Source organism: Oncorhynchus mykiss, chromosome 30 (assembly GCF_057628025.1).
Source record: "Oncorhynchus mykiss isolate SJ-2025 chromosome 30, ASM5762802v1, whole genome shotgun sequence".
In the NCBI taxonomy this organism is placed as follows: domain Eukaryota; kingdom Metazoa; phylum Chordata; class Actinopteri; order Salmoniformes; family Salmonidae; genus Oncorhynchus; species Oncorhynchus mykiss.
In genome coordinates this window covers 10,442,501-10,454,448 of record NC_143051.1, presented here as the reverse complement: position 1 = coordinate 10,454,448, position 11,948 = coordinate 10,442,501, and the positions used below count along the sequence as shown (strand labels likewise).

Genomic DNA, 11,948 nt, shown 5'->3' with positions numbered 1-11,948 from the left:
TATTTCACCCTTTTTCATCTTTTCTTTCTCGAGCCGTAAAGAGAATGATATTACCATAAGAACGGAAGAAAATAAGATAAATGAATCATCTATTAATCATATATTTCAACGCTAATATTTTTTGTTTGTTTTAACAACAAACAAACAAAACGTGTTTTAGAAAAAGTACAAAACAATTAATTAACAATGTCATCTGTTTAGGAGGGGGCTGGCCAGCTCAAATCAAATCAAGAACAGAATGTAAAGAGAGAGAAAAAATAAGTGATTATCGTATGTCATCATGACAATGAAGCTTTTCATTTGTGTCTCGCCTCTGGCAGAAGAATCACACTCAGTTCACTTTGCACATGCAGTTTCAATTTGAGGAGCTGTGTGTGTGTGTGTGTGTGTGTGTGTGTGTGTGTGTGTGTGTGTGTGTGTGTGTGTGTGTGTGTGTGTGTGTGTGTGTGTGTGTGTGTGTGTGTGTGTTTGATGTCCAGCAGGAATATCAGGGATTTTTCTTCCCAGATACCCCCCACCCCACAAACAGCCCAAGGACAGAGTGATTACCTTCCACTTTCGTTTCCTGGGAGAATCTACTGATGCTGGGAAACTTAAGGTAAACGTGACCTAACGTTAAGTTATTAGTTCTGAAGTCTGATCAACGTCAAGCAATGTTGAGGAATTATTCACCTTTATTCAAATATGTTTTATAATGGTTACGTTTATATAAGGATACGGTTGGATATGGGATTATTCAGGGACCATAAATGTTCACAGCGATTCAGATAGAAATAAGACGTTGTAGAACATAATAGAATGTTTGGGCAGTGTATTAATTGTATACGGAATAAACACGGCTTATTTACCAGTATAACCAGCGTGAGCTGCAGAGTATGAGACAGCAGCACCCTCTTGTGGTCAGAGTTGGTATAGCAGACCAGCCCGCTAGTGCTGTCCTGTAGTTACTGGATAGGACAGTTGGCGAGGAAAGAGGGAGACAACACACGGTTTGGGGCAAAGACAGTACAGTACACAGGTGTAGAAACTGTGGTTCGAGTTTTGCGGCATATGTACTTTCTACTGTGCTAAATAGACAACAGAAAGTTATTTCACTGAGTTGTGGAGAATGACGAGAGAGAGTGTGTGGTGTCTAATGTGTTGGCGAGGATGGTGCCTGACATTGCAGATGTCATTCAGCTACTTGGAGAAAGTGTGTGTGTGTGTGTGTGTGTGTGTGTGTGTGTGTGTGTGTGTGTGTGTGTGTGTGTGTGTGTGTTTAGGGGTGAGCATATGAAGACATGTTCAGTTATGAACACTTGCCTAAGACCTGAAGCCCTGCGTGAACTTTAACTGGCTTTTCAGGCGTTTAGCTCAGCGGGTTAACATAGTCTTTTGACAACCCAGTTGGTCTCAGAGGAGTAACCTAATCTTAGGACTAATGATTTGTGTCTAACACTCTCTCAGTTCCTCTTCCAGTCCCTCTCCCAGTTCCTCTCCCAGTTCCTCTACTACAGGGGTGTCAAAGTCAAATGGACGGAGGGCCAAATAAAAAAATCAGCTACAAGACGAGGGCCGGACTGTTCGAATGTTCATTGAAAAATTTTTAAATGACGCATATAGTCTAGTGAACCTAATTGAACCTACTGAAAACCTAACAAATATATTACAATATGATCAGATAAATAAAGCAATATTTTCTTATGGCTCTGTCAGTAATCTTTAATTTTCAACAGACACAAAAGACAAATTTCCTTTATATAAATATCCCCATAACATGAACATTAAATGAAAGAAACCGGTATTCAAGGCACCATCAGTAGACTATATTTTCTATTTTAGCAAAAGTGGGCTAAATTTACTTCAAAGAAAAAACAATAATAGCAATTTTCTATCATCCACTCAACTGAAATATTTTTAAAATATAATTGGATTGAAATACAAAAAAATAAAGTGCAAAAATCTATTAATCAAAAACAACACTTTGTTTAAGGAGAAGTAACATGCAGTGAAAACAAATATTAAATTTTAACTTTTAAACTTGAACTGAGTAAAAACTCTAAATATGTGATTGCACAGTAATGTTCACTTGTTTGAGGTTGAGGGTGATACTTGGTGGTGTCCCATCTTTTCCACAAGTTCATCAATGTTCGGGGTAAGGCTCTGAGCTGAAGAAATCCTCAGAATTGAGTGGAGGTGTTCAGCAGTAAGTCGACTTCTGTGTGATGTTTTGTTCAGGTTCATCAAAGAAAACAGTTGTTCACACAGGTATGTGCTGCCAAACATAGACAACGTTTGAGCAGCCTGGATGCGCAGCTGGGGCATTGTGCTGGGGAGGAAACGGGCGAACTCCGCAGCACCCACTGCCGCATATTTTGCCCTCAGTGCATCATTGCATTGGAGGTCAATCAACTCCATTTGGAGGTTTGGTGGTGAGCTTTCCACGTCAACAGCAAATGGGTTACCGAGCAGTTCCAACCTGCTTTTTTGTGCTTCAAAGTCAGCAAATCGGCGTCGAAAGTCAGCGGCAAGCATACCTATTTTATCAGCCAACTGTGTGCTCGGGAACGCACTGGTAGAGAGCTTCTCTTTCATGGTCTGGCAGCTGGGAAAGTGGCTCAAATTTTCTTTCCGCATCTGCGTCTCCCACAGAGTCAGTTTGGTTTTAAATGCCTTCACTGTACTGTACATATCAGAGATGACACGATCCCGACCCTGCAGCTGCAAGTTTATTGCATTCAGATGACTCGTAATGTCACACAGAAAAGCCATTTCACACAGAAACATTTCGTCTCGGAGTTGTGTTGTGTCTTTCCCTTTGCTGTCCAAGAACAGACAAATCTCCTCACGAAGCTCGAAACATCTTTGAAGCACCTTTCCCTGGCTTAGCCATCGCACCTCTGTGTGATAAGGCAAATCACCATGCTCCGTTTCTAACTCCGTCAGAAATGCCTTGAACTGGCGGTGATTCAAACCTTTGGCTCTGATAAAGTTAACTGTGCGCGTGATGATGCTCATTACATGCTCCATTTTCAAGGCTTTACCGCACAACGCTTCCTGGTGTATGATACAATGATAAGCTGTCAGCTCACCTGTCGCGTTTTCCTCTTGCATCTTTTCCCGTATCTTCGCCACCAGTCCGCTCCTGTGTCCACACATCGCAGGTGCTCCGTCGGTTGTCAAACCCACGAGTTTTTCCCAAGGCAGCTCCATCTCATTTACACATCTTGACACCTCTTCATACAAATCATGCCCCGTAGTTGTGCCATGCATAGGACGTAAAGCCAAAAACTCCTCTGTCACGCTTAGGTTGGAGTCCACTCCGCGGATGAAAATTGACAACTGGGCAATGTCAGAAATGTCGGTGCTCTCATCCACAGCCAAGGAATATGCAATAAAATCTTTTCCCTTTTTCACAAGCTGCTCTTTTAGATTGATGGACAACTGGTCTACTCTCTCGGCAATGGTGTTTCTGCTCAGACTCACATTTAAAAAGAGTTGCCTTTTTTCTGGGCAAACTTTGTCACAAACTTTAATCATGCAGTTTTTGATGAAATCCCCCTCCGTAAATGGCCGGGCTGATTTAGCGATCTCTTCTGCCAAAATAAAACTGGCCTTGACAGTTGCGTCCGCGTGTGTGTCCGCGTGTTTCGTTTCATAATGTCGTCTCAGATTATACTCTTTCAGTACCGCCACACTTTCTCCACACAGAAGACACACAGGTTTTCCAGCTACCTTCGTGAACATATACTCCGACTCCCACCTTGTTTGAAACCCCCGGTTCTCAGTATCCACCTTCCGTTTTGCCATTTTTGATGGGTATCTGAAAGTTAATTTTACTGTGATGCTGACGACTGCTGTGCCAATAAATATTGAAATGAAGCAGCCTACTGCTCGGTGCGTCACCTTTGCATTGTGGGAAATGTAGTATTGGTGCGTGTAAAAGATCTGCGGGCTGCCGGCTTGCTGCGGGCCGGTTCTAATAATAAATCAAGATCATCCCAGGGGCCGTAAAAAACCTTCTTGCGGGCCGGATGTGGCCCGCGGGCCTTGACTCTGACATATGTGCTCTACTAGTTCCTTTACTAGTTCCTCTCCCAGTTCCTCTCCTAGTTCCTCTCCCTGTTCCTCTCCCAGTTCCTCTCCCAGTTCCTTTACTAGTTCCTCTCCCAGTTCCTCTCCCAGTTCCTCTCACAGTTCCTTTACTAGTTCCTCTCCCAGTTCCTCTCCCAGTTCCTCTACTAGTTCCTTTACTAGTTCCTCTCCCAGTTCCTCTCCCAGTTCCTCTCCCAGTTCCTCTCCCAGCACCTCTCCCAGTTCCTCTCCCAGTTCCTCTACAGGTTCCTTTACTAGTTCCTCTCCCAGTTCCTCTCCTAGTTCCTTTACTAGTTCCTCTCCCAGTTCCTCTCCCAGTTCCTCTACTAGTTCCTTTACTAGTTCCTCTCCCAGTTCCTCTCCCAGTTCCTCTACTAGTTCCTTTACTAGTTCCTCTCCCAGTCCCTCTCCCAGTTCCTCTCCCAGGTCCTCTCCCAGTTCCTCTCCCAGTTCCTCTCCCAGTTCCTCTCCCAGTTCCTCTACTAGTTCCTTTACTAGTTCCTCTCCCAGTCCCTCTCCCAGTCCCTCCCCCAGTTCCTCCCTCAGTCCATCTCCCAGTTCCTCTCCCAGTCCCTCTCCCAGTGCCTCTCCCAGTCCCTCTCCCAGGTCCTCTCCCAGTTCCTCTCTCAGTTCCTCTCTCAGTTCCTCTCTCAGTCCCTCTCCCAGTCTCAGAGGAGTAACCTAATCTTAGGCCTAATGATTTGTGTCCAACACTCTCTCAGTTCCTCTTCCAGTCCCTCTCCCAGTTCCTCTCCCAGTTCCTCTACTAGTTCCTTTACTAGTTCCTCTCTCAGTTCCTCTTCCAGTCCCTCTCCCAGTTCCTCTCCCAGTTCCTCTACTAGTTTCTTTACTAGTTCCTCTCCCAGTTCCTCTCCCAGTTCCTCTCCCAGTTCCTCTCCCAGTTCCTCTACTAGTTCCTTTACTAGTTCCTCTCCCAGTTACTCTCCCAAGACCTCTCCCAGTTCCTCTCCCAGTTCCTCTACTAGTTCCTTTACTAGTTCTTCTCCCAGGTCCTCTACTAGTTCCTTTACTAGTTCCTCTCCCAGTTCCTCTCCAAGTTCCTTTACTAGTTCCTCTCCCAGTTCCTCTCCCAGTTCCTCTACTAGTTCCTTTACTAGTTCCTCTCCCAGTTCCTCTCCCAGTTCCTCTCCTAGTTCCTTTACTAGTCCCTCTCCCAGTTTCTCTCCCAGGCCTCTCCCAGTTCCTCTCCTAGTTCCTTTACTAGTTCCTCTCCCAGTTCCTCTCCCAGTTCCTCTACTAGTTCCTCTACCAGTTCTTCTCCCAGTACCTCTCCCAGTCACTCTACAGGTTCCTCTCCCAGTTCCTCTCCCAGTTCCTCTACTAGTTCCTTTACTAGTTCCTCTCTCAGTTCCTCTCTCAGTCCCTCTCCCAGTCCCTCTCCCAGTCCCTCTCCCAGTTCCTCTCTCAGTCCCTCTCCCAGTTCCTATCTCAGTCCCTCTCCCAGTTCCTCTCTCAGTCCCTCTCTCAGTCCCTCTCCCAGTTCCTCTCCCAGTCCCTCTCCCAGTCCCTCTCTCAGTCCCTCTCCCAGTTCCTCTCGACAGTCCCTCTCCCAGTTCCTCTCTCAGTTCCTCTCCCAGTTCCTCTCCCAGTTCCTCTCCCAGTTCCTCTCTCAGAGCCTCTCCCAGTCCCTCTCTCAGTTCCTCTCCCAGTCCCTCTCCCAGTGCCTCTCCCAGTTCCTCTCCCAGTCCCTCTCTCAGACCCTCTCCCAGTTCCTCTGTACCTGTCAGGCAAAGCGATGGTTGTGTTGTTTCCATGACTTTAATAATTAACCACACACTCATATATAAACCATGCAACCCTGCTTGCACACTGTCTCCCTCTACTGCAACGGACCTCTAACTGTGGTCCTGTCTCCCTCTACTGTCTCCCTCTACTGTAACTGACCTCTAACTGTGGTCCTGTCTCCCTCTACTGTCTCCCTCTACTGTCTCCCTCTACTGTAACTGACCTCTAACTGTGGTCCTGTCTCCCTCTACTGTCTCCCTCTGTCTCCCTCTATGGTAACTGACCTCTAACTGTGGTCCTGTCTCCCTCTACTGTCTCCCTCTACTGTCTCCCTTTACTGTAACTGACCTCTAACTGTGGTCCTGTCCCCCTCTACTGTCTCCCTCTACTGTCTCCCTCTACTGTCTCCCTCTACTGTAACTGATCTCTAACTGTGGTCCTGTCCCCCTCTACTGTCCCCCTCTACTGTCTCCCTCTACTGTCTCCCTCTACTGTAACTGACCTCTAATGGTGGTCCTGTCTCCCTCTACTGTCTCCTTCTACTGTAACTGACCTCTAACTGTGGTCCTGTCCCCCTCTCAGTAACATTAGCCATATTGATATGATGGTAGGTGTTTCAATTTGGAAAAAGTTGACACACGCACGCACACACAGTGTTAGGTTCTGGAATTATTCTCTCTGAAGATTGAAGCTGTTCATGATCAATCAGCAGCTTCTCTCTAACAAGACTCATTGATCTACTCTGGCACACGCACACAGTGCACAGAGTAGCTGTACCATTTTTAAAAGATGGGAGAAAAAAACTAGTTTGGAATACTGCAGCTGTCGACTGCACTGAATCCTGGTTCCAATCCAGTGCTGCACTGTGCCGAATCCTGGTTCCAATCCAGTGCTGCACTGTGCCGAATCCTGGTTCCAATCCAGTGCTGCACTGTGCCGAATCCTGGTTCCAATCCAGTGCTGCACTGTGCCGAATCCTGGTTCCAATCCAGTGCTGCACTGTGCCGAATCCTGGTTCCAATCCAGTGCTGCACTGTGCCGAATCCTGGCTCCAATCCAGTGCTGCACTGTGCCGAATCCTGGTTCCAATCCAGTGCTGCACTGTGCCGAATCCTGGTTCCAATCCAGTGCTGCACTGTGCCGAATCCTGGTTCCAATCCAGTGCTGCACTGTGCCGAATCCTGGTTCCAATCCAGTGCTGCACTGTGCCGAATCCTGGCTCCAATCCAGTGCTGCACTGTGCCGAATCCTGGTTCCAATCCAGTGCTGCACTGTGCCGAATCCTGGTTCCAATCCAGTGCTGCACTGTGCCGAATCCTGGTTCCAATCCAGTGCTGCACTGTGCCGAATCCTGGTTCAATCTGAGGGCTTTAGCTCATCATGGTAAGTTACCATGGTAACTCAGCATGGTAACTCAGCATGGTAACTCAGCATGGTAACTCACCATGGTAACTCAGCATGGTAACTCAGCATGGTAACTCAGCATGGTAACTCAGCATGGTAACTCAGCATGGTAACTCAGCAAGGTTCTGGACTTTAGTAAATAATAAAGTTGGATGAGAAAACAGGAAAGAATGTAGAGACAAGAAAAAATATTTTTAAAGAATGGTAGAAAATATGATAATGTATGAAGTTAATGTATTCAGGTGAAGGTTTCTTCCTATAGTTGGTAGATTAGAATAACAGAAGACAGAATAGCCATTTCAGACACATTTAGAAAGACACAACCTGACAACCATCATCCCCTCACTGGTCTATACACAACCTGACAACCATCATCCCCTCACTGGTCTATACACAACCTGACAACCATCATCCCCTCACTGGTCTATACACAACCTGACAACCATCATCCCCTCACTGGTCTATACACAACCTGACAACCATCATCCCCTCACTGGTCTATACACAACCTGACAACCATCATCCCCTCACTGGTCTATACACAACCTGACAACCATCATCCCCTCACTGGTCTATACACAACCTGACAACCATCATCCCCTCACTGGTCTATACACAACTAGGTCTCACAGTCTCACGTCAGAATTAGACGTTCATCCATGTTTCTCAAATTTCTAATTTCAAAGTGTTTAAAGGTTAAGTTTAGGCGTTTACATCCACATTTTTAAGGTTATGGTTAAGTTTAGGCATTTACATCCACATTTTTAAGGTTAGGGTTAAGTTTAGGCATTTACATCCACATGTTTAAGGTTAGGGTTAAGTTTAGGCATTTACATCCACATTTTTAAGGTTAGGGTTAAGTTTAGGCATTTACATCCACATTTTTAAGGTTAGGGTTAAGTTTAGGCATTTACATCCACATTTTTAAGGTTAGGGTTAAGTTTAGGCATTTACATCGACATTTTTAAGGTTAGGGTTAAGTTTAGGCATTTACATCCACATTTTTAAGGTTAGGGTTAAGTTTAGGCATTTACATCCACATTTTTAAGGTTAGGGTTAAGTTTAGGCATTTACATCGACATTTTTAAGGTTAGGGTTAAGTTTAGGAATTTACATCGACATTTTTAAGGTTAGGGTTAAGTTTAGGCATTTACATCGACATTTTTAAGGTTAGGGTTAAGTTTAGGAATTTACATCAACATTTTTAAGGTTAGGGTTAAGTTTAGGCATTTACATCCACATTTTTAAGGTTAGGGTTAAGTTTAGGAATTTACATCAATATTTTTAAGGTTAGGGTTAAGTTTAGGCATTTACATCCACATTTTTAAGGTTAGGGTTAAGTTTAGGAATTTACATCCACATTTTTAAGGTTAGGGTTAAGTTTAGGCGTTTACATCCACATTTTTAAGGTTAGGGTTAAGTTTAGGCATTTACATCCACATTTTTAAGGTTAGGGTTAAGTTTCGGCATTTACATCCACATTTTTAAGGTTAGAGTTAAGTTTAGGCATTTACATCCACATTTTTAAGGTTAGGGTTACGTTTAGGCGTTTACATCCACATTTTTAAGGTTAGGGTTAAGTTTAGGCATTTACATCCACATTTTTAAGGTTAGGGTTAAGTTTAGGCATTTACATCCACATTTTTAAGGTTAGGGTTAAGTTTAGGCATTTACATCCACATTTTTAAGGTTAGGGTTAAGTTTAGGAATTAACTCCAAAATGTAAGGTTAGGCTTTATCTGGTTACGGTAAGGATTGAAGTTTAGGATAGGGTTAGGGCTAGGGCTAGTAAGGAAAAACGTCTAATCCTGATTTGTAGCACGTGTGACCTGACTGCTGTAAAACAACGACTGCAGGGTTTTCTATAAGACACAGCAACTGTGTTAACTATGTGCTAAACAGATGAACATGACAACAGGGTTAACTAGGTGCTATAAACAGATGAACATGACAACTGTGTTAACTAGGTGCTATAAACAGATGAACATGACAACTGTGTTAACTAGGTGCTATAAACAGATGAACATGACAACTGTGTTAACTAGGTGCTATAAACAGATGAACATGACAACTGTGTTAACTAGGTGCTATAAACAGATGAACATGACAAGTGTGTTAACTAGGTGCTATAAACAGATGAACATGACAACTGTGTTAACTAGGTGCTATAAACAGATGAACATGACAACTGCGTTAACTAGGTGCTATAAACAGATGAACATGACAACAGTGTTAACTAGGTGCTATAAACAGATGAACATGACAACTGTGTTAACTAGGTGCTATAAACAGATGAACATGACAAGTGTGTTAACTAGGTGCTATAAACAGATGAACATGACAAGTGTGTTAACTAGGTGCTATAAACAGATGAACATGACAAGTGTGTTAACTAGGTGCTATAAACAGATGAACATGACAAGTGTGTTAACTAGGTGCTATAAACAGATGAACATGACAACTGTGTTAACTAGGTGCTATAAACAGATGAACATGACAACAGTGTTAACTAGGTGCTATAAACAGATGAACATGACAACTGTGTTAACTAGGTGCTATAAACAGATGAACATGACAACTGTGTTAACTAGGTGCTATAAACAGATGACCATGACAACTGTGTTAACTAGGTGCTATAAACAGATGAACATGACAACTGTGTTAACTAGGTGCTATAAACAGATGAACATGACAACTGTGTTAACTAGGTGCTATAAACAGATGAACATGACAACTGTGTTAACTAGGTGCTATAAACAGATGAACATGACAACTGTGTTAACTAGGTGCTATAAACAGATGAACATGACAACTGTGTTAACTAGGTGATATAAACAGATGAACATGACAACTGTGTTAACTAGGTGCTATAAACAGATGAACATGACAACTGTGTTAACTAGGTGCTATAAACAGATGAACATGACAACTGTCAGTGTTTCTCTAATGGCAGCGCTTTTATGGGCTTTAGTGTTTTTCTGCGGCTATAGTGGAGTGTGTGCGTGCACACACAGACACACACACAAACACACACACATATGAACACACACACACATACACACACTTTGAGTCAGTGCCTGTCGTTCTGTAGCTTGTTAGCTCGTCCCCAAGGTGAGCGTCTCCAAGAGCTGAAGATGTAATTTCGAAATAATGAATAAAAACACAAATCATTCAATAATGAACCAATATTGTGATCAATGTGATTTCAGCCTTGAACATGTTATCACCAGAATAAAGAAAGAAAAATAAAACGTAATCAATGTAAACAGCAGTTAACGACATAATCTGTGCTGGAGCCGGAGAGGATGGCTGCCATTCTATTGGCTCTTAATCAACCATGCTATTTTGCGACGAGTGGCTAATCTGCCTTTTCCATCTGTACTGTTAGCCAACGTTCAATCGCAGGAAAATAAACGGGACGAACTGAAAGCACGTATATCCTACCAACGGGACATTAAAAAATGTAATATCTGGGGCCTCCCGGGTGGCGCCGTGGTCTATGGTGCTGCATCGCTGTGCCACCAGAGACTCTGGGTTTGAGTCCAGGCTCTGTCGCAGCTGGCTGCGACCGGGACACCCATGGGGTGGCGCACAATTGGCCTAGCATCGTCTGGGTTAGGGGAGGGTTTGGCTGGCAGGGATATCCTTGTCTCATTGCGCACTAGCAACTCCAGTGGCAGGCCAAGCGCAGTGCACGCTGACACGGTTGCTAGGTGTACGGTGTTTCCTCCGACACATTGGTGCGGCTGGCTTCTGGGTTGGATGGGCATTGTGTCAAGAAGCAGGTCGGGTTGTGTTTCGGAGGACGCATGGCTCTCGACCTTTGCCTCTCCCGAGTCCGTGCAGGAGTTGCAGCGATGAGACAAGATTGTAACTACTACCAATTGGATACCATGAAAGGGGGTGAAAAAATACAAAAAAAAATACAAAAATCATATATTGGCCTTTCTCTTGCATTTCAAAGATGATGGAACAAAAAAATAATAATTTAAAAAAAAAAATTCTTTGTATTATCTTTTACCAGAACTAATGTGTTATATTCTCCAACATTAATTTCACATTTCCACAAACTTCAAAATGTTTTCATTCAAATGGTATCAAGAATATGCATAGCCTTGCTTCAGGTCCTGAACAACAGGCAGTTAGATTTGGGTATGTAATTTTAGGTAGAATTTGAAAAAAAGGGCCCATCCTTAATTGAATAACATACAGCTGGCGGGTTATACACTCTATCAGGAGGACAGAACAGCAGCCTGTGGTAAGACAGGGAGGGGGTGGCGGCCTGTGTATATTTGTAAACAACGGCTGGTGCACAATATCTAAGGAAGTCTCAAGGTTTTGCTCACCTGAGGTAGAGTGTCTCATGATAAGCTGTAGACCACACTATCTACCTAGAGAATTTTCATCTGTATTTTTTCCGTAGTTGTCTACATACCACCACAGACCGATGCTGGCACTAAGACCGCACTCAATGAGCTGTATAAGGCCATAAGCAAACAGGAAAACGCTCATCTAGAGGTGACACTCCTAGTGGCCGGGGACTTTAATGCAGGGAAACTTAAATCAGTTTTAACTCGGTTCTATAAGCATGTTAAATGTGCAACCAGAGGGAAAGAAACTCTAGACCACCTTTATTCCACACACAGACATGTATACAAAGCTCTCCCTCGCCCTCCATTTGGCAAATTTGACCATAATTATATCCTCCTGATTCCTGCTTACAA

General features: G+C 43.8%; 1 protein-coding gene across 1 annotated transcript in view; it reads left to right on the top strand.

The window, feature by feature from the left end:
• Nucleotides 1-444: 444 nt before the first annotated feature.
• Nucleotides 445-11,948, top strand: part of LOC110487911 (transmembrane protein 196) — a 29,892-nt gene continuing 18,388 nt past the window's right edge. Inside the window, exon 1 of the mRNA XM_090228556.1 lies at nucleotides 445-598. The gene's annotated coding sequence lies outside the window, so the exon portion shown is untranslated. The remainder of the gene's footprint in view (nucleotides 599-11,948) is intronic.